Source organism: Oncorhynchus keta, chromosome 28 (genome assembly GCF_023373465.1).
Source record: "Oncorhynchus keta strain PuntledgeMale-10-30-2019 chromosome 28, Oket_V2, whole genome shotgun sequence".
In the NCBI taxonomy this organism is placed as follows: domain Eukaryota; kingdom Metazoa; phylum Chordata; class Actinopteri; order Salmoniformes; family Salmonidae; genus Oncorhynchus; species Oncorhynchus keta.
This window is the reverse complement of record NC_068448.1, coordinates 48597539-48624001: the sequence shown is the minus strand read 5'-3', so window position 1 is coordinate 48624001 and position 26463 is coordinate 48597539. Positions and strand designations below refer to the sequence as shown.

The 26463-nt window shown below is 44.2% G+C and overlaps 1 protein-coding gene across 1 annotated transcript in view; it reads right to left on the bottom strand.

Annotated features, from left to right (window-relative positions):
- LOC118360481 (5-hydroxytryptamine receptor 5A-like) overlaps window positions 1-24260 on the bottom strand; it is a 48532-nt gene extending 24272 nt beyond the window's left edge. The window contains exon 1 of the mRNA XM_035739730.2: window positions 24153-24260. The gene's annotated coding sequence lies outside the window, so the exon portion shown is untranslated. The remainder of the gene's footprint in view (window positions 1-24152) is intronic.
- Window positions 24261-26463: the final 2203 nt, after the last annotated feature.

Here is a 26463-nt window from a genome sequence, read left to right as displayed (position 1 = left end):
CCTGAGAATTGTATGTTTTGAACAATGTGTTTTCCATTTTTCGGTGTATTGTTTTCTGACTGCTTGAGAGTGTATATCATGTTGATCACTTTGTTTCTGATTTGAGAGCAGTGTTTGATTTTGAAAACAGGTAAAACTGTTGAGGCGAATGTTTCATTTTGCGAGAGGAGTCAGAGGTTATGTAAATAGTGCTTGAAGATGAGGTTTTGTGTTTAATGTTTTCAGGAAATGGAGCAAGGTTTCAGAAATTGTGTTTTAGCAATTGAGAAAAACGGTAAAATAATACATTATTAATCTATGGGAAAGATACTTCTATATTTCCCCTTTCATCTGTGTCTGGTGTTACCGTAGCTAGGGCTGGCTAGCTAGGGCTTCAGCCAGCATGGTACAAAAGGGTGGAAGGCGTCGCTTAAAACTCTGACGCAGTTGTCATGTCAACACATCTGTCAATGCTGCTGTGAATTGTGTCCTTAAAGACTTTCCAAACGGGAAATGTATGAATTTTTGTTTTGTTTTACATCTTTGATTCAATGTTGCTTTATGTATCACCTAATGGTTCACTGCATCCCAGTTTCTTGACAGAGGTGTTTCAAGGAGCGCTCAGTCAAGATGAGTTCATAAATTGAAGCTCCCCTCCCACTCAGCCTGTTTTTTCAAACTTCCTGGTAGTTAGAAATTCTGAGCATTTCTATCCCCCCAAAATAGTATGGGTGATATTTTACTTACTCAAAAGGCCATATCTTATGGGAATCAGAATGACTGTTTGAACAAGAAAAAAAAACAGCATGGAAGTAAATTAAAACCCAATTTATGTTTAAATTAACCCATGTTTGGGTAATCAGGTTATTTTCAGGTGTGGCTTTCAGTTGTTTTTGGCCACCCTATGGGATTAAGTGCAATTCTAGTTCATCATGTTAAGTTAATTTAACTTTTCCTTAAATATTTCTGGATATCACTTATCCTAATATCAAACGAATAATACTATATAAGTATTATAACAAAGTGGTATCTCCCCCAATATTGGGATATGCATAGGTTCTTAACAAACTCATAGTCATACTTCATTTTTTGATAAACTTTCCAAATTGCACCAAAACAAAATAAGCTAGACAAGGTGGTCTGTAAAATTAATTATGTGAGAAATGTTGGTGGAAACTATTTATTCTCAAATAATGATCTAATAACTATCATATAGAAGTAAACTTTGAGTCACGCGATGACATGTTGTGTGGTCCTCCCACTTTGACTCACTGAGAAAGCATACAGTTTATCAGGCTACAGATGAGAGAAATTATCATGTAAAGTATTTTTTTTTTAAACTTTAAAGTACTACTGAAGTAGTTTTTTGGGGGGGTATCTGTACTGTACTATTTCTATTTTTGACAACATTTACTTTTACTTTACTACATTCCATACATTTTCTCTGACACGCAAAAGTACTTGTTTTGAAGGCTTAGCAGGACAGGAAAATTGTCCAATTCCCCCCTCAACAGAACAACCCGGGTCATCCCTATTGCCTATGATCTGCAGACTCACTACACACAAATGCTTTGTTTGTAAATGGTGTCTGAGTGTTGGAGTGTACCCCCCCCAATTTTAAAATAAATAAAATAAAAACATTGTGCCGTTTGTTTTGATTAATATAAGGAATTTGACATTATATCTATATTTACATTTACTTTTGATACATTTCAGCAATTACATGTATTTTTGATACTTATGTATGGGTGATTCTGCAACTTCGGGCACTTTGACCCTGCAAGCTTTCAGAAATTAAAATGTATTGAAAAAACAAACATTTTACCAGTATTATAATTGTTTTTGATTTGTCTAGACATAATATCTGATAATGGCTGCGATCGTACTATTTAGGAATTTATATATTTTTGTCATTTTTATCAGACAGCCATAGACAAATATCATATACAACATGTATTTAAACATACATTTTAGTTGAAAATGAAATATCATACAATTAAGTTATATCAAATTTCTTATACCTTTGTACATTAACTTGCATTGAATGCTATTTTCTGGGGTGGCAGGTAGCCTAGTGGTTAGAGTGTTGGGCCAGTAACAGAAAGGTTGCTTGATGACAAGATAGAAAAATCTGTCTTTCTGCCCCTGAACAAGGCAGTTAACCCACTGTTCCTAAGCCATCATTGTAAATAAGAAGTTTATAACTGTCTTGCCTAGTTAAATAAATAAAAATGTAAGTACTTTTTAAGGTTAATTCGACACTACGCCTGAATGTATAAACTTGCCTTTGTGACAGCTGAACACATGTATTTATTATACCACCCAACCTATTTGTGAGATTATGATAACTGCCATATGATTTCCCTATTTAAAACAGATCAATCAATGTAATTATACATAATATACGAATTTACCCCCCAAAATATGGGTGTGGTCGAAATGACAAGGTGTGGTGGAATTGACATCTATGGAAAAAAATGGGGGGGAAAAATGGATGAAAACAACATTTTGAACAACAACCATTATCTGAAATTAATTAAATGTTTAACAAAGTAAGATTCCAAAAGTAGACGATGGGCAGAGCTCAAGGAAGTAGGCCAGTGTTTTTGAGAGATGAGCCCAGATTGCAGAGGGGTCATCCGCATAGAAGAGCTCAGTGAGCAAAGTGACAAAAATGACAAAAATGCTAATTCAGAATGTGGGCGTGGTCAATATGCACGATGATCTCTTTCTGCAGATTCTCTTTTAATGATCTCAATGTGCCACACACCTTTTCTTTAACTGTCAAATGTACAGGGAACTTATCCATGTTTCCCCCCTTTTTGTTTTCAGCTTTGTTTTTCCACTCAAACCACCATGTCTGCTCACCAGCATCAAAGTCAGATGTTTTAAGCTCTTTTGCTTGGCAAAAGGGAGCACTCTGTGTCCATGCACTCTTTCTTCAGGTTCTCACAGCACAAAGACTTAGTTAGCTTCTCATTGTTTGCTGCAGCTGATCACTTTGTGATGCTGTAGTTTGTCTGCCGTGAACTGGAGGTTGGCATGGGTTTTGCAGAGGTATGTATCCCTATCCTGGACTGTTGGCTTGACAACCCCAAAAAATACATATTTTGCAGAATTCATAGTAGGACATTTTAATCTCTGAATATTCCCTCTTAAAATTCTGATAAAGGTTGTGAATTGTGCCATTCAAGAAGTGCTTCTGCTTTTTCTTTTCTTGTGTGTCCTTTTTCCCTGATTTTCTCTTCTGTGGCTGTGCTAAGTATGTTACACTGCTTTTTCCTGGAGTATTGAATACTTGTTGGCCTGTTTTCATTTGCCCTCATTGCTTTTGCTGAAAATCCTTGACACTGCGCATTTTTCGGTACTTTTGCTTTAACTCTGTAATGATGGCATTTTGAAACAAGTTCTTCGGGGTGTTCCCTTCATTTTCTATTTTGCCTTTGTCTTTGGGGAATATTGTCTCTCCATTTTCTTCATCAGTTGATCATACCTTTTTTTGTATTTCTCAGTTTTCTGTTAAGCAATTATCAAGTTTGACATTTGTAATGGAAAGATCTCTATGTATTTGAGCGACCTCTTCCAACCTTTTTCCTTCCAGCAAATATTCAACTTCTCATTCCTGTTGCAGATGATGGGGAAGGGGTATCAGGGCATGCATCAGGAGCAGGTAAGTTAGGCGCAGGTATGATGGCCTCATGTTCTGGCTACAAGTCATCAGGTGTCTCTGCCTGATAGGTTGGTCGCAATTGCAACTGTTCTCTTTAAAGTCTGTCTTCTATTCCATTGTTTGCATTTCCATTGCCATCTCTTGCTTCTTTGGAAGCTCAGAGATAGATTTCACTTCTCCCTTCAAATGTTTTCTTACAGTATCTCTCACTGTCCTTTTGCAGATGTTCCTTGTATCGTATAGGATCATTTTTTATTTTGCTTCTAAGTCTGTGACCTCTGTGCGTTTTATGTGGCATCTTCTAAAAACAAAGAAAAGTACTATTTATGGTGGGGAAAATGTGCTTATTGTTTTCATGTGGATTACTGAATATTCACATTAAAATATGTCTCCAATTGGGTCGAAACCTAGCTACTGTTCCATAATTTAAGAGTTGCTTTGGGAGTAATACTAATCACCCATAGGTGATTCTACAGAAGTAGTGCGAATTGTGTAATGAATACTCAGGGAGAAAAAGGTATAGATTCACGCGCAGGACGCAGCAGGTGTTTATTTCACCTTCACAGAAAGCAGGAATTTGTAACAGCGTTGGTCTGTTGACAGAGGAGCGGACCAAAATGCGGCGTGGTGGTTACTCATGTTCTTTAATGGAAATATACGATACATGAAATAACAATAATATATACAAAACAACAAACGAAACTCAAAAACCTATACAGCCTATCTTGTGACTACAAACACAGAGACAGGAACAATCACCCACAAAACACACAGTGAAACCCAGGCTACCTAAATATGGTTCCCGATCAGAGACAACGAGAATCACCTGACTCTGATTGAGAACCGCCTCAGGCAGCCATAGACTATGCTAGACAACCCTACTCAACCACAATACCTACTAAACCCCAATACAAAAACACACCAAAATAAACCCATGTCACACCCTGGCCTGACCAAATAAATAAAGAAAACACAAAATACTAAGACCAGGGCGTGACAGAACCCCTTCCCCCAAGGTGCGGACTCCCGGCCGCACACCTAAACCCATAGGGGAGGGTCCGGGTGGGCGTCTGTCCACGGTGGCGGCTCCGGCTCGGGACGTGGACCCAACTCCAACCAAGTCTTAGTCCCCCTGTACCACGTCCTTTGATTGGCGACCCTCGCTGCCGACCTAGGCCTAATAACCCTCACCAAGGACCCCGCTGGACTGAGGGGCAGCTCGGGACTGAGGTGGAAGCTCGGGACTGAGGGGAAGCTCGGGACTGAGGGGAAGCTCGGGACTGAGGGGAAGCTCGGCACTGAGGGGAAGCTCAGCACTGAGAGGAAGCTCAGGCAGGTAGTTGGCTCCGGCTGCTCCATGCAGACTGACAGCTCAGGCTGCTCCATGCAGACTAGCAGCTCTATGCAGACTGGCAGCTCTGGCTGCTCCCTGCAGACCGACAGCTCTGGCTGCTCCATGCAGGCTGACAGCTCAGGCTGCTCCATGCAGGCTGGCAGCTCTGGCTGCGCTGAACAGGCAGGAGACTTCAGCAGCGCTGTAGAGGAGGAAGGCTCTGGCAGCGCTGAACATGCGGGAGACTCCGGCAGCGCAGGAGAGGAGGAAAGCTCTGGCTGCGCTAAACAGGCGGGAGGCTCCGACAGCGCTAGAGAGAAGGAAGACTCTGGCTGCGCTAAACAGGCAGGAGACTCCTGCAGCGCTAAACAGGTGGGAGACTCCGACAGCACTGGAGAGGAGAAAGGCTCTGGCTGCGCTAAACATGCGAGGCGCACTGAAGGCCTGGTGCGTGGTGCTGGAACTGGTGGTACTGGACTGAGGACAGCTGCCACCGGAGGACTGGTGTGTGGAGGTGGCACTGGATAGACCGGACCGTGCAGGCGCACTGGAGCTCTTGAGCACCGAGCCTGCCCAACCTTGCCCGGCTCGATGCCCACTCTAGCCCGACCAATACGAAGAGCTGGTATGTACCGCACTGGGCTATGCACCCGCACTGGAGACACCGTGCGCTCCATAGCATAACACGGTACCTGACCAGTCTCTTTAGCCCCCCGGTAAGCACAGGAAGTTTGCGCAGGTCTCCTACCTGGCGTAGCCATACTCCCTGTGAGCCACCCCCCAATACATTTTTGGGGCTGACTCTCAGGCTTCCATCAGTGTCGCAATGCTGCCTATTCGTTATCCAGCGCCTCTCCGCTTTTGCCGCCTCCAGTTCTTCTTTGGGGCGTCGATATTCACCAGGCTGTGCCCAGGGTCCTTTTCCGTCCAATATCTCCTCCCAAGTCCAGAAGTCCTTTGATCGCTGCTCCTCGCGATAAACAGGGGGAGTTGGCTCAGGTCTGAACCCTGACTCTGCCACACTCTCCCCGAGCCCCACCCCAATACATTTTTGGGGCTGACTTTCGGGTTTCCTTGCCAACCGTGTTCCCTCGTAACGTCGGCTCCTCTCTCCAGCTGCCTCTGCTCTCCTAAGTGCCTCCACCTGTTCCCATGGGAGGCGATCTCTTCCAGCCAGTATCTCCTCCTAAGTGTAACAACCCTTGCCATCCAAAACGTCTTCCCATGTCCATTCCTCCTTTCGCTGCTTCTGCTGTCGCTGCCTGTCACCACGCTGCTTGGTCCGGGTGTGGTGGGTGATTCTGAATCACCTGACTCTGATTGAGAACCGCCTCAGGTAGCCATAGACTATGCTAGAAAACCCTACTCAACCACAATCCCAATACCTACTAAACCCCAATACAAAAACACACCAAAATAAACCCATGTCACACCCTGGCCTGACCAAATAAATAAAGAAAACACAAAATACTAAGACCAAGGCGTGACAGAATCGTGGTCACAGGCAAGCAATGGTCATAAACAGGTAGGCAAACAGGCAGGTTTTGGTATTTATGTATTGGATAACTGCACAATCATTTCTTATTCTGTTTTGGTCTTGGGCTGATTAAATGTCATTAAAACCTTTTGTGACTAGGGGGCAGTATTTTCATTTTTGGAAAAATAACGTTCCCGTAGTAAACGGGATGTTTTGTCAGGACAAGATGCTAGAATATGCATATAATCGACGGCTTAGGATAGAAAACACTCTAACGTTTCCAAAACTGTAAAAAATGTTGTCTGTGAGTATAACAGAACTGATATTGTCGTCGAAAGCCTGAGAAAAATCCAATCCGGAAGTGCCTCATGTTTTGAAAGCGCTGCGTTCCAATGCTACCCTATTGAGCAGTGAATGGGCTATCAACCAGATCACTTTTTCTCTGTATTCCCCAAGGTGTCTACAGAATTGTGACGTAGTTTTACGCATTTATGTTGAAGAATACCCGTAAGCGGCTACATTGCGCAACTGGTCGCCTCATGGCTCCCAGAGTGATTCTCGCATAAAATACAGAGGTTGCCATTATTCCAATCGGTCCTACTGAAAAACCAATTGTCCCGGTGGATATATTATCGAATAGATATTGGAAAAACACCTTGAGGATTGATTATAAACAACGTTTGCCATGTTTCTGTCGATATTATGGAGCTAATTTTGAATATTTTTCGCCGTGTTCGTGACTGCAATTTCCGGGCGATTTCTCAGCCAAACGTGAAGAAAAAATGTGCATCTTTTGCAAATAAATTCATAAAAAAACCTACAATGTGATTTTCTGGATTATTTTTCCTCATTTTGTCTGTCATAGTTGAAGTGTACCTATGATGAAAAATATCCGAAACATTGAACATCCCACGAAGCACCATTAAATCCATTATTCAAAAATGGAAAGAATATGGCACCACAACAAACCTGCCAAGAGAGGACCGCCCACCAAAACTCACGGACCAAAGATAACCCAAAGATAACCCTGAAGGAGCTGCAAAGCTACACAGCGGAGATTGAAGAATCTGTCCAAAGAAACACTTTAAGCCGTACACTCCACAGAGCTGGGATTTATAGAAGTGTCCAGAAAAAAAAAAAAGCACATTTGGTGTTCGCCAAAAGGCATGTGGGTGACCCCCAAAACATATGGATGAAGGTACTCTGGTCAGATGAGACTAAAATGTAGCTTTTTGTCCATCAAGGAAAACGCTATGACTGGCGCAAACCCAACACCTTTCATCAACCTGTGAACACAATCCCCACAGTGAAGCATGATGGTGGCAGCATCATGCTGTGGGGATGTTTTTCCATCGGCAGGGACTGGGAAACTGGTCAGAATTGAAGGAATGATGGATGGAGCTAAATACAGGGAAATTCTTGAGGGAAACCTGTTTCAGTCTTCCAGAGATTTGAGACTGGGACAGAGGTTCACCTTCCAGCAGGACAATGACCCTAAGCATACTGCTAAAGCAACACTCAAGTGGTTTAAGGGGAAATATCTATTTTTTTTGGAATGGCCTAGTCAAAGCCCAGATCTCAATCCAATTGAGAATCTGTGGTATGACTTAAAGATTACTGTACACCAGCGGAACCCATCCAACTTGAAGGAGCTGGAGCAGTTTTAACTTGAAGAATGGGCAAAAATAGTTATGCACGCTCAAGTTTCCTATTTTTTTGTCTTATTTTTTGTTCTTTCACAATAATCTTCAAAGTGGTAGGCATGTTGTGTAAATCAAATGATACAACCCCCCCCCAAAATCAATTTTTAATTCCAGGTTGTTAGGCAACAAAACAGGAAAAATGCCAAGGGGTGAAAAGTTTGGCAAGCCACTGTACACTCTGAACCTAATTGCTTACTTGCATATTCAAATAACGATTGATATATTGTCATTCAAAATTTTATTTTGACGAATTTATTCATTCTATTTAATCCTTCCACAAGATAGTCCCGACACAAATCTAGGGTTGCTACCCAAGCCTGCTGGTCTAGGGTTGCTGGAAACGCGACCCAGTCGTTCAGTCTTTTTGGTCTGTATCTATGAACGCGACCCAGTCGTTTGTCCTAAATGTTCCATTGCCATAATAGCCGGCAACGTTCTTAGCCCCTTCCATGCCTGGCGCATGAGGGTGCCAGGCTGCCCTGCATCACGTACTCCTGCCATCTATTACGCACTCCTGCCTTCCCTTGTCACCAGCGATATTGGACTCACCTGGACTCACTCATCACCTGTTAATTACCTCCCCTATATTTGTCAGTTCCCCTGCTCTGTTCCCCACTGCTGCGTTGATAGTGTTTTTGTCTGTGTTACTTGTTTGCTGACGGTGTTACTGTCTCGTTCCATGTCCGTTGCATACGAAATGTATTACTCCTCATACCGGCTTCGTCTCTCCAGCGTCATCCACGTGACAGAATGCAGCAGCCTACCTACGAACCATCGGGGAGTACTGGCATTCCGGTTGGTGCTGACATCGGCTCTGGGCAGCCGCTGATGGACCCGGGGATGCCTAGCCAGCACGTCAGGCTTCCACGTCCTAGCTGGCTCGAGAGGTTCTTGCCCCAGTTGGCTCGGATGGTGCCCATCTCACATTCTGTAGGTTATTGACAGTCTTTGCTGTTGTCATCAACTCCAGTTCGGCTGGCGGCATGGAATATTCTCATCCTACTTCATGGTGGATTGATACTGCAGTTTAATAAATAGCATAGGCTACAGTAACGAGAGAAAGCGACTGTAAAAACATCCTGTGTATACTCAATAAGTGTTGCCAGTCAACATTGTTGTAATTGGCTTCAACGAGTATAGGCCTTCACGCATCACACTTAAATAAAGAAATACTATAACTAAATTTTATTCTCAAATTTGAATAACCTATGTTTGGTCGCCTTCAAGTCGGTGCAGTTGCTTCTCACCAACTGCACCATGCAGCTATCACCTGCATTCTGGGAGGTATAATTTAGGGTGTTTTTGTTTGATCCACAACAACAAGGCAAAAGACGTGACCGAAAAAGGAAGCAACTTTGCCTCGATTCTAAATGGGTCATGTCTCGGAGGGATGCCGCTAATGTCCAAGTGACGTCAAAACTTGCATATTCGAGTTGAGAATTTGAGCATTTTAGCTAACCATTTCCTAACCTTAAATAATGTAGCAGGTTAGGAGAATTTGGTTCTTCACCTGCTGTAAAAGTTATCCTAACCTGCTATGGAAACTCACTTCTGATATTAACGGCATCCCAAATGAAAGTGATATTTGAGACATGCTGTATTTCTAAACAATTAATTGTACATACATTATGTTTTCAGTTTGTGAGTGTGTGATATGGGCATATAGAAATGATTATTTGAACATTTGTACAGGCATCACTTTTATAAACAATATGTTAAGTTAAGGTAGTCCATCGTATCCGATGATGACTTCCACTTCTGAGTTAACAGTGACTGTAGAGTCCAATCTGAATCCACAAACTTTATTGCAGGTGGGGCATATGCAGCCTGCGTTGGCGGGGGCAGTCATGGTTGTATGTCTCCTGAGTTGTTTTTGCTGTTTCTTTGTGCTCCTCTCAACCTCCCACCTCTGTGGCAGAGCTGCCGCCAGATGGACCGGTCAGCAGCAGCATCCTCCAGGTCTGTGGGTTTGATGTTCTTCTTCTTCAGCGACGTTTTCAGCTGGTCATTGAAGCGCTTCATTTTCCTCCCTGCAGACCACCGGCCAAGATGTAGCTGGCCATGCAGGATCTTCCGCAGGAAGTGCTCCTGAAACCTTCTAATCACATGCCTAAGCCAGTGTAGTTGGTGTTGGGTGAACAAGGCATCCATACTCTTGCAGTTGGTCTTAGCAAGTATTTCTGTATGGGCACACAGTCACACTAGGTGATTCCCAGGATGCGCTGCAGGCATCTTATGTGGAATCGCTCGAGCTGCTTGTTGTGGTGACTGTAAGTGGCCCCAGGCTTCACAGCTGTAAAGAAGTGTGGTGATGTAGACGACTTTTTAGACAGCGACTCTGGTGTGGAGGTGGAGATGTTTTGGAAGACCCTGCGTCTGAGTTTCCCAAATGCAGCTGATGCTTGCTTGATCCTATTTTGAATTTTAAGGTCGATTCTGCAGTCCTCTGAGAGGATGGTGCCCAGATAATAGAAGGACGGGACTATTGCCAATGATTTGTGTTCAATGGTAAAGACAGGCATGGTGTGTGCAGGGCTGGATCTCCATTGACAGACCACCTCTGTCTTGATGGTGTTGATAGACAGTCCCAACCTGCTATAGACCCTCACAGCCGCTACAAGGACGGACTGAAGGTCTTCCGGAGTATGGGCCTCAAGAGCACAGTCATCAGCATACTGCAGCTCAAGAACCCGCTCCATCAAAACCTTGGTGGTTGTTTGGAGACTCCTGATGTTGAATAGGTTTCCATCCAGCCTGAAGTCCACCGCAACCCCACAGCTGTCCTCATGCTCCTTGTGGAGAAGCTGGGTGACACATAGGAGGAAGATGTTAAAGAGTACAGGTGCCAGCACACACCCCTGCCTCACACCGATGCTTACTCCAAAGGGAACTGACTTCTGCCAGGACCTTGCCGGCAACAGCCAGGGATATCCCACGGCTGTTACTGCAGATAGACTTTGTCACTCTTGTTCTTATAGATGGTGACAATATTTGCATCCCTCCACTGTTGGGGAATGAAACCAGTCCCAAACCTCAGTTATGCACTGGTGAATCGTTCTGGTGCAGAAGTAACCTAACTGGTCGAGGTCTTGAATGGGTGGACGGACAGGCAGTTCTTCCAGGATGCAGTGGTCTGTAGGAGAATGCTGATTGAGTAGTGCTTCAAAGTGGCACACTTCATCAGGATCTGGTTTTGGTCCTTCAAGAGAGTCAAACCATCAGCTGTTTTCAGGGGGGTGATGGAGCGACTTCTAGGGCCATAGATGGCTTTAGTTGAGGTGCCGAATTTGTGCATTTCATTTTTGTCTGCATAAATGTGGATTTCCTGTGCCTTATTCATCCACCATTCGTTCTGCAGAGCATGCAAGATTGTTTGCACTTCCTTGCGTGATGCACGTCATTGCTGGCGGAGGGTAGCAGATGTGGGGCTGTTGAGAGTAGCCCTGTGCACTTTGTGCATATTGTCCAGTAAGGCTGTGATGGTGTCAGAGTTCTCATCGAACCAGTCCTGATGTTTCCTACCTCTGAAGCCAATTGAGTGGAACTGATAAAGCACTGAGCAAATAGATACCCACTTCTGGTCCATGGGGTCCTCTGCACTCAGAAGAGGATCAGTCTCCCTCAGTCGTTCAGCGAGAGAGTACTTTTAGCCCCTTTTCATGATATCCAATTGGTAGTTACAGTCTTGTCTCATCGCTGCAACTCCCGTGCGGAACTGCAACTCCCGTGCGGACTTGGGAGTGGCGAAGGTCGAGAGCAATGCATCCTCCGAAACACAACCCTGCCAAGCCACACTGCTTCTTGACACACTGCTCGCTTAACCCGGAAGCCAGCCGCACCAATGTGTTGGAGGAAACACTGTACAACTGGTGACCGGGGTCAGCGTGCATGTGCCCAGCCCACCACAGAGGTTGCTAGAGCACGATGGGACAAGGACATCCCGCCGGCCAAATCCTCCCCTAACCCTGATGACCCAGGGCCAATTGTGCGCTGCCTCATGGGTCTCCTGGTCTTAGGTGCCTGCGACACAGCCCGGGATCTAACCCGAATCTGTAGTGATGCCTCAAGCACTCCGATGCCTTAGACTGCTGTGCCAATTGGGAGGCTCAAGTCCTCCACTGTTTATTACCCAAGAGAGAGACAAGTGGCCCAGTTTGCAGATTATCTCTGTTATTGGGCCTCCTCCAAAAACTTTGCCTATGCTGTAAAAAAGCTACAGAGGAGCTTAACAGAGATCGAGAACCGGGTCAAGCTCAACCCCCTGACAACCCAGTGCGTCCTCTTCTCCAGAAACACCAAAATAACCAAGCAAGTGCACCTTAAACTGTATGGACAGGCACTCCAGATAACCCCACATGGTGGGCTTGGAGTGCCTGGAGAGGGAGGGAAGGAAGTCATTGAACCACCTGAGGGTACTCTGCAGAAGAAAACCACTTTTAAAACAATTTTAGAGGTCATATCTGATGCATTTTATTGCGATTTTATCCACTCTTACTCCGGCTGATAGGCACGGCAATAAAAGCTGACATTTTAACAACCTAAACGCAGGTTTTATTGCACTTTAAATCCATAAAATTTTGTTTGAATAAAATCAAGTTGAGAAAAAAAATTAAAATAAAGGAGAACTCCACCTTGTACCTTGTACCTTGCCAAACCTGACCTTCGCCAGACCGAGCCATGAAGAAGAGGGTTAGAAGAGGACAGGAAGCCCTACCAGTCCCAAAGTTCCTCGCTACAGGTCATAGAAAAGAGCAGAAGAGCTGAACTATCCGTTCAGACGGCCCGCCTACCTATTGTAACTTTCTAATGGTGAAAGCCCCACTGTTATGCCAAAGATAATAAAACAAAAACACTTTAGTAAATAATACTGCATGTCCACAAAAATACTACAGTAAATACAACAGTTTGAGAAAAAAACTACAGTATATACCGAAAGAATAACAATAATTTCATACCTTGATTACATTGAGACACAATCACCTATGTCTCATTTTTAATTCATGGGAATACTTGCTGAACAGAATTCCTAAATTAAACTAATTTTTAGCTAAATTCCTGGTGATTTGAGTCTTTTTAGTGAGTTTTGTATTTACATATTTTTTGCTAAAAACTTTGGGGGGCAAAATAAATCACTCGCGGGCCGGTTTTGACCTGTGGGCCATCTGTTGCCGACCCCTACATAATACAGTCATGTCCACAACACAACAGTAAATAATACTGTAGTGTTTTTGTAGACTATAGTATTTATACAATAGTATACTATAGTATGTTTTATGTTAGTATATTTTAATGTGGATAATTGACCAATCACATTGCTGATCCGAAGTCGTCTTGCATCTATGCCGCGGCCCCACACCCTGGCCTTCGTGCTCTGAAAAGTGAAGTAGAAACTGACAGCCTGAAGAGAGCCTCAACCAGCCAGCAGGATGAATACGAAACAAGAACGAAGTGACCACAGTAGACTACTGGCACCTTAAAGGACGGGCTCATGGTAATGGCGTGGTTTCCATGTGTTTGATGCCATTCCATTCGCTCCGTTCCAGCCATTATTTTGAGCCGCCCTCCCCTCTGCAGCCTCCACTGGAGGTGACCATTTGAGGCTAATGCGGCGCGGACATGGCAACATTTTAGCCCTGATTTATACAAATATCATGTGTCTCAGACAAGTTTTCAAGAAGTTAGGCTAGTTAGGCACATTTTTACCATATTCATTATCATTATCATATTTCCCAGCATGCTCTACTAGAGGTTGAGTTTTTAGAATCGTTTTTATCTGTGTTTTTGCATGCACATTGATTGATTAATCTCATGCTACACAAAGATAAATAACATACATTTCAGTTATTTAGTTGTGTTACAGCCTGAATTTAAAATGGTTTCAATTGAGTGTTTGTGTCACGGATCTACACACATTACCCCATAATGTCAAATTGAAAAGTTTTTTTAAATGAATAAAATATTAAAAGCTAAAATGTATAGAGTCATTAAGTACTCAACCCCTTTGTTATGGAAAACCTAAAGAAGTTTAGGAGTAAAAATGTGCTTACAGTTTCCCCCAATTGTTTACACACTAAAATTGGAACTTGAAATGCAATCACCGAAACCTGAAACTCATATACCAAATCTCTAAACCAACTCTGCAAAATTGCAAGCACAATTCCTGCTTTACACTCAGTTTTCAATCCTATATCACACTTTTTGCAAAACACTACACACAGTTCTCTACATTAGGCACAACACTCACAAATTGGAAAGCAACACCAATCACAATGCCAAGCTTTATACACCAATTGGCAACACCCACTCCTCACGGGTGTAAACACTCGTTGCTGAAATGTTCACATAGAAATCAGAGCTTTAGCACTGTAAAAGACCACAGATGAGCGCTCCTGTTTTGGAGGGAAAAGGAGGTCAATGGTGAAGCAAGAGCTAGAGGTGATGGAGTGAGAGGAAGAGGAGGACGAGGAAAGACAGTTGTCTCAGATGAGATCAGGGCCACATTGGTTGACCATGTGCTCAACCATGGATTGAGTATGAGGGAGGCTGGGCAGAGAGTTCAGCCCAACCTGAGATACACGTTTGTGTCACGCCTTGGTCTTAGTATTTTGTGTTTTCGTTATATATTTGGTCAGGCCAGGGTGTGACATGGGTTTATTTTGTTGTGTTTCGTATTGGGGTTTTGTAGGCATTGGGATTGCGGCTGAGTAGGGGTGTCTAGCATAGGCTTGGCTGCCTGAGGCGGTTCTCAATCAGAGTCAGGTGATTGTCGTTGTCTCTGATTGGGAACCATATTTAGGTAGCCGCGGTTGCACTGTGTGTTTTGTGGGTGATTGTTCCTATCTCTGTGTAGTTTCACAAGATAGGCTCGGTCACTTTGGTTTTTCTTTTTTCTTGTTTTGGAAGAGAAGAGAACGAGTGCCATTCTTCTTGCGGAGATGGTGCTAAATACATCAACACGGTCGGTCCCTGGGATTGGGCTGACCAATACGATTCGTTTTGCTTGGAAGGAAAAGGAGTTGGAGCCTTTAGGACGGGAATCTTTTGGAAGGATAATATTGATGGGGATTCAAAAGCTGACGGTGAAGGACGTGTTTTGTTTCCAAGGCAACTCGTTGAAGGGAGCATACGACGTGGCACTATATACAGAGGAAAAACACCATGATATCCTGAGAAGGGCAAGAGCAGTGGGAGGTGAGAGGCCGATGTGCCACTACGAAATAACAAGCCTGGCGAAGAATAACTTCAGGGTTGTAACTGTCAACATTTACAACCCTTACGTTAAGGATGAAGAGGTGAGGGCTTTTCTGGGGAGATACATGGATAACGTCTCCTCAGCAAGGCACCTCAAAGACTCCCTTGGGTTTTGGAATGGGAGAAGAGGCTTCCAGGCCCTCCTCAGAGAGGACCCAAAGGGACATGGTGGCTACCTCCATCCTCCTGCTATGTTCTCCCTAGGGGCTGACAGGGGGACGTTGTTTTATGCACGTCAGCCCCCATTTTGCAGGCGCTGTATGGCCTACGGTCACATATTCGCCTCGTGCAGTACAATAATATGCAGATTTTGTGCATCTGAGGATCAGGAGGCGAGAGATTGTGACAAGCCTAAGACGTGCCATGGGTGAGGCTCGTCAGCACACCTGTGGCGGGAGTGCCCGGCCCGTCAGAGGTCATATGCGTCTGCGGCTGTGGGGGGGAGCAGGGGCGGGGGATGGGGGAAGAAGAGGAGGGGAAGGAAGCACGCCTCATGACCAGAGTTCAGGTCCAGAGGGGAAGGCCACAAGGAAGGAGGAGGAGCAAGAAGCGGCGGATGGGAGAGAGAAGGAAACGGAAGGCACGGGAGTAGGAGAACCAGGAAAAGCGGCGGAAGAAGGCAACCGAGTGGAGGAGCATGAGAGAGAAGAAAGCGAGGGAGGAGTGGAGGAGAAGGAGACGGTGGAAGAGCAAGTGGACTGGGGGGAAAGTGCCCTGGTGGAAGAGATGAGGGGTATGGTGGAGGAGCTGGCGGGGGGCAACCTCTGGGTTGCTGCTGGTTTCCCCAGGCCCTCAACTTCTGTTGGGTGGGGACACACCGAACAAGACTCAGGACTGGGTACAGGAGGAGGTGGGGAGTTTTTTGTTTGGGGACTCAGCCTCCCCGATTTTTTTCCAAACCAGCTGCAACACTGGGGAGGGGGAGGATTGCGGGGGTAGACCCAGGGTGCAGGGCACCCCGGAGCCAAACACTATTCCTGCATCCTGGGATGGTGTGATGGAGGAAGAGGGGGGGATGTCGGGAGTACGGATGGTGTTCTTACCGGTAGATATGGTGCAGGGGAGCATCGGGTGAGTCTCCTGTTTTTTTTTTCTGTCTGGGTTTAGAATTTGAGTGTATTACATGTTTTTATTTTTTCATGGAGTCTAATTTTACTTTTGTTAGTTTAAATGTAAGGGGTTTAAGGGATTTTGTTAAGAGGAGGGTGGTTTTTAGTTATTTGGAGGGTGTGGGGTTTGATTTTTGTTTTTTACAGGAGGTTCACCTGAGGGATGGAGGGGATGTTAGTAGGTTTAAGAGGGAGTGGGACAAGGGGGAGTCGGTTTGGGGTGTTGGGGGGGGTGCACTCATCAGGGGTAGGGATTTTGTGTGGGCACAGGGAGGTAAAAGTGGGGGATTCTTTTGTGGTAATGCAGGGGAGGGTTATAGGGGTGGATGTCACGATAAGGGATTGTAAATTTAGATTAGTGGTGGTGTATGGGCCACAGGTGGTGGCAGACAGGAGGGAGATGGTGGACTGTCTGATGCCCCTGTGTGTCACAAATAGGAAATTAGTGATAGGGGGGGATTTTAATACAGATTTAGGAAGAGGGGGGATAGCAGTGCAGGCGCCATTGCCAGGCTAATGGCTTGCCATGGTCTGGTAGATGGTGGTCTGCACACTACTCCGAAAATGGACGGTCCTACATGGCGCAACTCCAGGGGCGTTGAGCGGAGGCTCGACTATATTTTTGTACCCAGGTCTTTGGGTAAGTTGTCTGGGCGGCTGTTGCCTGTTTTCTTTTCGGATCACGACGGGGTGCTCCTGCAGGTGGGGTCGCCAGTCTGCCTCTTTGGTAGGGGGTACTGGAAGCTAGATCGGGATGTGCTGGAGGAGCAGGCCTTTGTTGACGGGTTTTATGGTTTCTTTTGGAGGCTTGAGGGCCTCCAGTCCATGTGCGAGGGGGTGTTAGAGTGGTGGGAATTAGTTAAGGTGAGGATTAGGGCTTTTATAATAGGGTATTGTAAGAGGAAAAAAAGGGAGGAGAGGAGGGAGGTGGATCGTATCCAAAGGTTAATTGAACTCTAATACGAGGCAGGCAACCTCGGCGGGTCGTTTGACTGGGAGAGATCCGCAACCCTAAAGGCGCAGCTCAGGGAGTTGCAGGAGCGGAAGGCTCGAGCTTTCCTGGAGCGTGCGCATAGTGGCTTTCTAGAACATAATGAGACTTGTTCTGCTATGTTCTTTAAGTTGGTTAGGGCCAGACAGAGTAGGAAGGTAATGCATGGTGTTAGGGAAGAAGATGGTAGTATAGTTAGAAAACCAGAGGATATGGTCAGGATGACAACTGATCATTTCCAAGGTTTATTTAAGGAAAGGGAAATAGATGTAGAGCAGGGAAATGTGTTTTTAGAACACTTGTCCAGGCGGTTGCCGGAGGACATTAGAGAAGTGATGGAGGCCCAGATCTCACTGGAAGAGGTTGAGAGCGCTCTTAGGAGGATGGGAAAAGGGAAGGTGCCTGGGATGGATGGGCTGCCGGCTGAGATTTATCTCAAGTTTTGGGGTATACTTGGTCCAGTGGTCCTCGAAGTCTTGAAGGCCATCCTTGAGACGGGGGTCCCGGGGGGATCAATGGCTGTTGGTGTGCTGTCACTTTTATATAAGAAGGGGGAAGCAACAGACCTTGGCAACTGGCGGCCGTTGACCATGCTGTGTGTAGATTACAAGCTACTTGCAAAGGTTTTAGCAGACCGGTTGCACACAGCCCTTCCCTAAGTTGTTCATGAGGATCAGACGTGCGGGGTAGAGGGCCGCTCTATTAGATGGAACCTACAGTTAATCAGGGAATCCATCGCTTGGGTTGAAGATAGAGGACTGCCTTTAATGGTAGCAGCGCTAGATCAGGCGAAAGCCTTCGATCGCGTGAATAGATCCTTTTTATTCAGAGTGTTAGGTCGATTAGGATTTGGGGAGAAGTTTATAGGATGGATTCGTACATTATATGTCGGAGCGGGGTGCCGAGTTAGTGTAAATAGTCACTTGGGTGACGTTTTTGACCTCTCGTCTGGGGTCAGGCAGGGGTGCCCACTCTCGGCTCTCCTCTTCGTTCTGTACATGGAGCCTCTGGGGGCTGCCATTAGGGCAGACACAGGGGTGGAAGGCTTGCTGATCCCTGGAAGTGGTGGGCTGCGTGTTAAGATGACGCAGTACGCCGACGACACTTCCTTGCTGTTGTGCAAGGACTCGTGCCTGACAAGGTCCCTTGCCATCTTTGGGGATTTCACCAGAGCGTCGGGAGCAGTTCTGAACCATGCAAAGTCTTCCGTCAAGTTTTTCGGAAGATGGCGATGTAAAACGGATGTGCCTGGGGGGTTATCTCTCTGTGAGGGGGCCCTGAGGATTCTCGGGGTCCATTTTGAGACCTCCGGCTCAGCGACGCTAAACTGGAACATGCGTATCGCAGTGGTACAGAGGAAGCTAGCAATGTGGAAAGCTAGGTATTTGTCTTTTATGGGCAAAGTCCTGGTCCTAAAGGTGGATGTGTTGCCCTCTCTTTTGTATTTGGCATACATCTACCCATTGCCGGCTTGTCTGAGGAGGCCTCTAGTGAGGCTTGTGTTTCAGTTTATGTGGAGTGGCAGGTGCGAGTGGGTCGCCATGGCACGCATGATCTGTCCCATCGGGAAGGGAGGTAGGGGGGTACCACATTTCCCCCTCAAGCTGGACACAATTTTTGTTTCTTTCTTGTTAACGGAGCTTGCTCAGCCAGTGATACACCCGTCCGGTTACCTCCTGCGGGTGTTTTTCTCGTATCAGGCGAGAAGCATAATGATGTGGTCTAACACGGGTCCTCGGGCGGAACAGCTGCCGTGGCACTTTGGTCATGCGGCCAAGTGGCTGCGTGCGCACCCTGAGGTTGAAGTTGCCCGAGTAGGTTTAGATCACAGGCACCTGTACGCGGAGGTCAGAAAGGCAGGGAGTCCGGCGCCTGTAGTGGGCATCTCGGAAGTGGTCTGGGAGGGAGTGCAGGCGCGGGGTCTGGACAACAGGCTCAAAGACCTGAATTGGTTGAGCCTTCATAAGTGTTTGCCGGTACGTTCCATCTTGTACCGGTATAGTTTGGTGCAATCCCCCACCTGTCCAAGATCCTCTTGTGGCAGGGAGGAGACTGTGCGCCATGTCTTTTGGGACTGTGCCTTTGCCGGAGTAGTATGGGCTAGGGCACGGGTGTTGTTAGGTTTGGTAAAGGGGGATTTTGTATTGATGTGGCCCAGGTTAGAGAGGGGTGTAGGGAGAGCGAGAGGGACGGATAGGGACAGGTTTCTGCTCTGGCTTCTCATGAGTCTCTTTAAACGGGGGCTGTGGGAAGCAAGGCAGAACATGGTGAAGACAGGGAGAGATTGGGAGGTGGAAGGGATAGTGAGGAGGGTGGAAGGAGATTTGAGGGGGATGATGAAGAGGGAGGAGAGGAAGTGGGGGCAGCGTGGAAGGGGGGTTTAGGGCTGGGTGTCATTTAGATTTGTAAGAGGATAGATTAGGGACGGGGAGATAGGGAAAGGTATTTTGTAGGGTGACGGGGAGGGAAGATGCTCCCCTGAGGTTTTGTTTGGGGTTTATGTTTAGTTTAATTAGTTTAATTAAAATACCATTATTTGAGTATGTATGTAAATTATGAGTTGTAAAGAATGAATGGTATTGAAGATAATAAATTATTTTTTATAAAAATAAAAAAAGATAGGCTGTATAGGTTTTCGCGTTTCGTTTGATGTTTTGTATATATTTAGTTATTTCATGTATCGTTGTTTTTTTCATTAAAGAACATGAGTAACCACCACGCCGCATTTTGGTCCGACTCTCTTTCGACAGACGAACGCCGTTACAGTTTGCATCTATCATCCGTACATTCAGAAATGACAACCGGTAAGTTACCTACCAACTACACTACGCTCTTTATGTATGTATACTGTAGTATACTGCAGTCTGACATGTCAGTAGGCCTATGTTACTCAGTGATTGTTGGCCAATGTTACAGTAATGTCATTTCATATCGATAGAAAATAGATTATTGTAGCTTACTGTAACCAATCATATATTTGTGGATCTTCTGCAGAACTGAGATATGGCCAGGCCATGTTGGAAGACACCGGCTGTTCACACCAGAACAGGAGACCGCAATTGTGAACATGGTGGTGGCAAACCATACCATTAGACTAGGAGAAATCCTGAACCACATAATTTCAGACAACACAATATTCAATGACATTCAACAGGTGGGCTTGTCTACATTGGGCCGTGTATTACAGCGCAATCCAATCTGGATGAAACAGGTCTACAGGGTGTCATTTGAGCGAAACCCAGAGAGGGTTAGAGAACAGCACTATGAATTGACTGTATGTTTGTTTATTCCATGTGTAACTCTGTGTTATATGTGTCGGACTGCTTTGCTTTATCTTGGCCAGGTCGCAGTTGTAAATGAGAACTTGTTCTCAACTTGCCTACCTGGTTAAATAAAGGTGAAATAAAAAAATGAATGTGCAAATAAGTACTATACTGTGAATATACTATCATATCAGCACTGTGTAGACACAGTACTGTAATCCAGTCTATTGTGCCTCACCATATTGACTGCTCTAGGTCGATGTCACATGTTTCGTGTTTCAGAGAGTCTTGGAGCTGGATGCCGCTGCAATTCAGCACATTTATATTTACATGGATGAGGCTGGCTTCAACCTAGCCAAAAGAATGGGATGGAACATTATTGGCCACCGTGCCATGGTGAATGTCCCTGGACAGTGTGGAGGGAATATCACCATGTGCACAGCCGTTAGCCAGCAAGGCCTCCTCCATTACCATGCCAACCTTGGTCCCTACAACACCGCCATTCTCATCACATTCCTGGACACACTACATGGCATCGTCATTACAGCCGAGCAGAGGGGTGGAACCAGAGCAGCCCAGGTATGTTGTCATCTAGGACAGTTTCCACCGTGTTGCTCTGGTCTGCAACTGGTTCATCGATCACCCACAATTTGTTCTATACCTCCCACATTTCCCATTTCTGAACCCAACTGAAGTTTTATTTCGGCATGGTGATGGAAGGTGTATGACCGCCATCCCCTCGCACGGATGCCTCTTCCCCAGGCAATGGAGGATAAATGTGGTGAAGTTGATGTGGGGGCTTTCAGCGGCTGGATCCATCACTCCAGAAGATTCTTTCCCCACTGTTTAGCCGGGGAGAACATCGATTGTGATGTTGATGAGGTGCTGTGGCCAGACCGAAATAGGAGGCAGGATGCAGCCTAATGTCTTGTTTTCTTACATTTTTCATGCGTTTGTCTTTGGGTTTAGTTTTGAAAGAATGAGCCACTTTCATTTTGTCTTGTACAGAAAACCCTTTATCTTACTGAATGCTTTTCCTTGTTTTCTCCTGTTGGGTAAGGAAAGTGTTCCATACAAAACACAATGTTCAAAAAGACTGGATTTTGGAAATGAATGTTTTGTTACTGTATTGCATTTGTGTGTGTTTCTGTATATTTGAGTAGGTATACATTGCTGTAACAATTTTTTACAACCGACTACAGTGTAACACTGAACAGGCATAAACCTCCTGGGATACTCAGTGTTGTGTGTTTAGCACATCAGTGTTATAGGTTGGTAGACAGATCTATTCATATGACGCGTGTGTTGGTTTGATGCAACAAACATTTTGGAAAGCGCTAAAGCAGTGGTTGCTTTTGCTAGAGATTTGTGGAGTTTTGCATTTTGTTTAGAGTTTTGTGAAAATGGCTCAAAGATTCAGCAAACAATTGTGGAAATCTATAACAAATCGCATAATAAGTTACATGGACTCATTCCGTGTTAAGCATACGTACAATTATCTCCAAGGTCCCTCAATTGAGTAATGAATTTCAAACAAGGTAGCAGGGAGGTTTTTCAATGCCTCTCGAAGAATAAAAGCAGACACTGAATATCCCTTTGAGGATATTTTGCATCCTGTTTGCAACAAGGCACTAATACTGCAAAAAAATGTAGTAAAGAAATTAAAGTTATAAAAATAATTGTTTGGGGCAAATCCAACACATCTGAGTACCACTACACATTTTCAATCATAGTGGTGGCTGTATCATGTTATGGGTATGGATTGTCGTCGGCAAGGACTAGGACTTTTTAGGATAGAAAATAAATGGAATACAGCTATAAGCACAGGCAAAACCGTAGAGGAAAACCTGGTTCAGTTTTATTTCCAACAGACACGGAGACAAATTCACCTTTCAGCAGGACAATAACCTAAAACACAAGGCCAAAACTACACTTACCAAGTTGCTTACCAGGAATTTTCGTGAGTGGCCTAGTTAGTTTTAACTTAAATTCAGCTTGAAAATGTATGGCAAGATTTGAAAATGTCTGTCTTGTAATGATCAAGAATTAACAATAATGCACAATCCAGGTGTGCAAAGTTTAGAGACTTACCAAAAAAGACAAGTCAACAAATTTGATATTTCAATCAGTAAATATGCAAAAATGTAAATAAAAAACATTGACTGTCATTATGGGAAATTGTGTCCATTTTTTATTCAGGCTGTAACACAAAATGTGAAGTTAGTTGAGGGGTAGGAATACTTTCTGAACCCACTGTAGTCTCTCACGATGTTCCTAACCCTGGCAGTCATTCTGAATGTAGGCTGCAGGTGAATAAAAATGTTGGATATCCCACTGGCTGGATTCCAATTGGCATTACGCTTCACTTCGCAAGTCAACATATTGTGACTTGCAGGTAGAGTTGCGAAATTCTGACAACTTTCCCCAATTTCACAGGATTTCCAAAAATCCCAGTTGGAAACTTCCTGAAAAATAGACTAAATAAGCAGGACATTTTGGGAAAGTTACTGGAATTTTGCAACCCCATTTTCAGGCTGGGTGTGGCCTGCAAACAATGAGTTTCAGGCCACTGTATAAGACTAAGACTAAGTCTCAAAATGTAATATGAACTGCATTGTCAGAGTTGCTTAAGAGCTCACACGGGGATTGCGACAGGACTGAAAGATAACAAATTCAACAATCATGTCTCTGCCACTAACAAATAGTCATTGCTGGTAACTACACTGCCCCCCTAGGCTACCTGCCCCCCTAGGCTACCTGCTGCCCTAGGCAGGGGGGATAAATGCAAGTACATTTTATTTGTATGAGAACATACTAAATCCATTTATTGTAATTAAACTTCAGGCCAGTCAAATACAGATTACAAAAGATATTGAAATACCTATATTAAATACAGAAATACTGCTCATTGTTTGCACTAGCTGCCTGCACTGTGAATATGCAACAGTTTGATAACCACTGTGCTTCCAGTAATGCACTGCAAATTCTATAAATACACCATGTTGCTGTAGTCAGTCAGGTGTTACAGTAATATTCTGCACGTTTGTGTTTCAGTAAAGTTCCTGTAAAGCTATAGTAATTTACTGGCTTCTGTGCTGCCAGTATTATTTCCAGTGTAGCATACAACATAATTGCAAATACCAACCAGAGACTGTTGAACGGACGTTTGCCTCACCCAGTGACCGCAAATAAAACAGAACTAGACTTATTCGACAGAAAGTCAAACTGCCCAACCAGATTTTCCTCTGACAATGGCTAGAAGTTTCCCATCATATAAACTAACAATATCAGATTTTTTGATTGGTGAAAAGCGCGTTATCTTGTTAGAATAGAAATCCAAAGACGCATTCAGTAGGCTAGATAAGATTTGACTTACCCCACATCTCAGAAGAAACGAGTCCTACATGGGAAAAGAACGGACTTCTCGCTCAATCTTTTGCTTTTCCATGTGTTCACTTTGTTGCTCTTCGTGTGGACCTAGAGCGAGTGTTTATGATAGCAGCGACAAATAGATACAGCGGCTTCGGGAGGAACCATAGCCAAAGAAAGGGGGAGATAAGTCCATCACAGCGGTTGTCCACAATCAGAATATATATATATTTTTAAACGTTTAATCAGTATTACTTATATGTTAAAGCCTACGGTGGTTATCATTTGGAAGGGTGTTTCTTTATTGCATAATTTGTACACAATGTAATTGCATTGCCAGTTATTCCCTCCCAATATCCAAAGATCAATAAACTGTATATCTTGTGAGATTAATAGCCTATATCGTGCTTGAGAGGAACGGTGGTTAGAAGTTTGGAAATGCCAAGGAAACGTGACCACCTATGGCCCCTTATCCATCCCTCACCAGGACTCATATTACATCATTTATTTATTTTCGCACAAAGGCCATTTTCATTTAATTTGTCTCAACACACGTGGGTGAATGTCATTTATAATCACGTTTCTTACTACAACAACGAAATTAGGCTTCTCCAGCGGGACACCTCTCCCGCCCTCCTGGAAATGGTTTAAATCTCTCTGGATGCTTAGTTGAATTAAATCCACCTAATTCATTACCAGCATTCACCTTTCAAAATACAATATGGACTGAAAGCTTAACATCACAAGTTATCAGGTTTTGAATAATCCGGTTTTGATTATTGATCAAGCACTCAAAGTGTATCTTATATTGTTACTTTGTTTGACAATGCCATGTACTTGTCAATCCACATGGTTTCAAGGCGGCAAAACACCGGAGCTTTGAGTTGAACATGGTTGAGCGACTCTGTGAGTAAAAAACGCTCGAAATAGGATGTGCCGCGGGAGGCAAGCAATCAGTCAGAGCGTTGCTGTCTGTTCAGCACCACAAGCAGACGGCTTTGTTAAATCAGCACCATGGACAGCAACCACCCGGTCTCTCTCAACAACTGCCCTCTTTATGGAAATTCTGCAATCCACTTGGCAGCATGCAAGCTATAACGTGTTAACATACAACGATATATATTTTTGGCCACTCTTAAACTTGGGGAGGAATTGTCTGGTGAACGAGATGACTCTTAGGCCAACCTCTGCCATTTATGCTCCCCGGTTACCACTTTCACACTCTCTAAGTTCTACCCTACAGCACTGCATTAAACGCCCTACAGTAAGTGGCTTCCAGGATCATGTAGCTTCATGGAACCTAGGGTATTGCTGTAAAAGGCCTCCAGCAAGTAATTGCCCATTTATTCTACTCCTTTCACTGCGGGTGCTGAGGCTCCACTTTGGACTAGTTGCACACGCTTTGTTCTTTTTTTTAACACATCCATGTGTCTAGTTAGGGACAACACATGTTGTGTTACATTTAACATGATTTGTGTACATTTATCAACACATTTTGTGTCAATTCCTGCAATAAATGTGTTAAAAGCTGACAACCATACAACACAACCTGATGTTGTGTTAGATTATTGTGTGTTATTTTTTAACACAGCTGTGTGTCTAGTTAAGGATGACACATTGTGTTACTTTTAACACGATCACTGTCTTGGCACATGAACACATGATCTGGGTACATTTTTCAACACAGTGATTATGTTAATCTTTTACTGCAGTGGGCTAAATCAGAATCAGACCGAGTGTTTCTTGGTAGTCTTAAACAAATTTCAAAAGCATATACCTCACACACATGGTTATGGGCTTAAGAAAAAGAAGACACCTTTACCAAGTCAGATATAGAGTTGAAATCTATTCAATGTTGAGTTTGCATCCCAAAATTACACTTGATGTACATCACATAAGACTGAAAAAATAACACAACCATTTGACAGAGAAACACCAGATTTTGGGCTGGTTATTAAAAATAATGTTTTTTAATCCGAAGTCGCTTAAAAAATGTTGTGTTATTTTTTAAATATTTTTTAACACATCTGTGTGTCTAGTTAAAAATGACACTTGATGTACATCAACCATTAACACAACCATTATTTATTACAAATCATGTTTTTTAATAATGAAATAATGAAATCCATGAGGCCACAAGTTATTTGACTGCAGGAAACGACTACAGTAATACGACGTGTGTCATCCATAACTATATACACGGATGTGTAAAACAAATGGTGTTGTTTTACACATAGTGTTGTAATCCACTTTAAAATGATGTAAATGACAGGGGAAGAAGTGTAGATTTTTTTTATTTAGAAGGTCATGAACAGTCA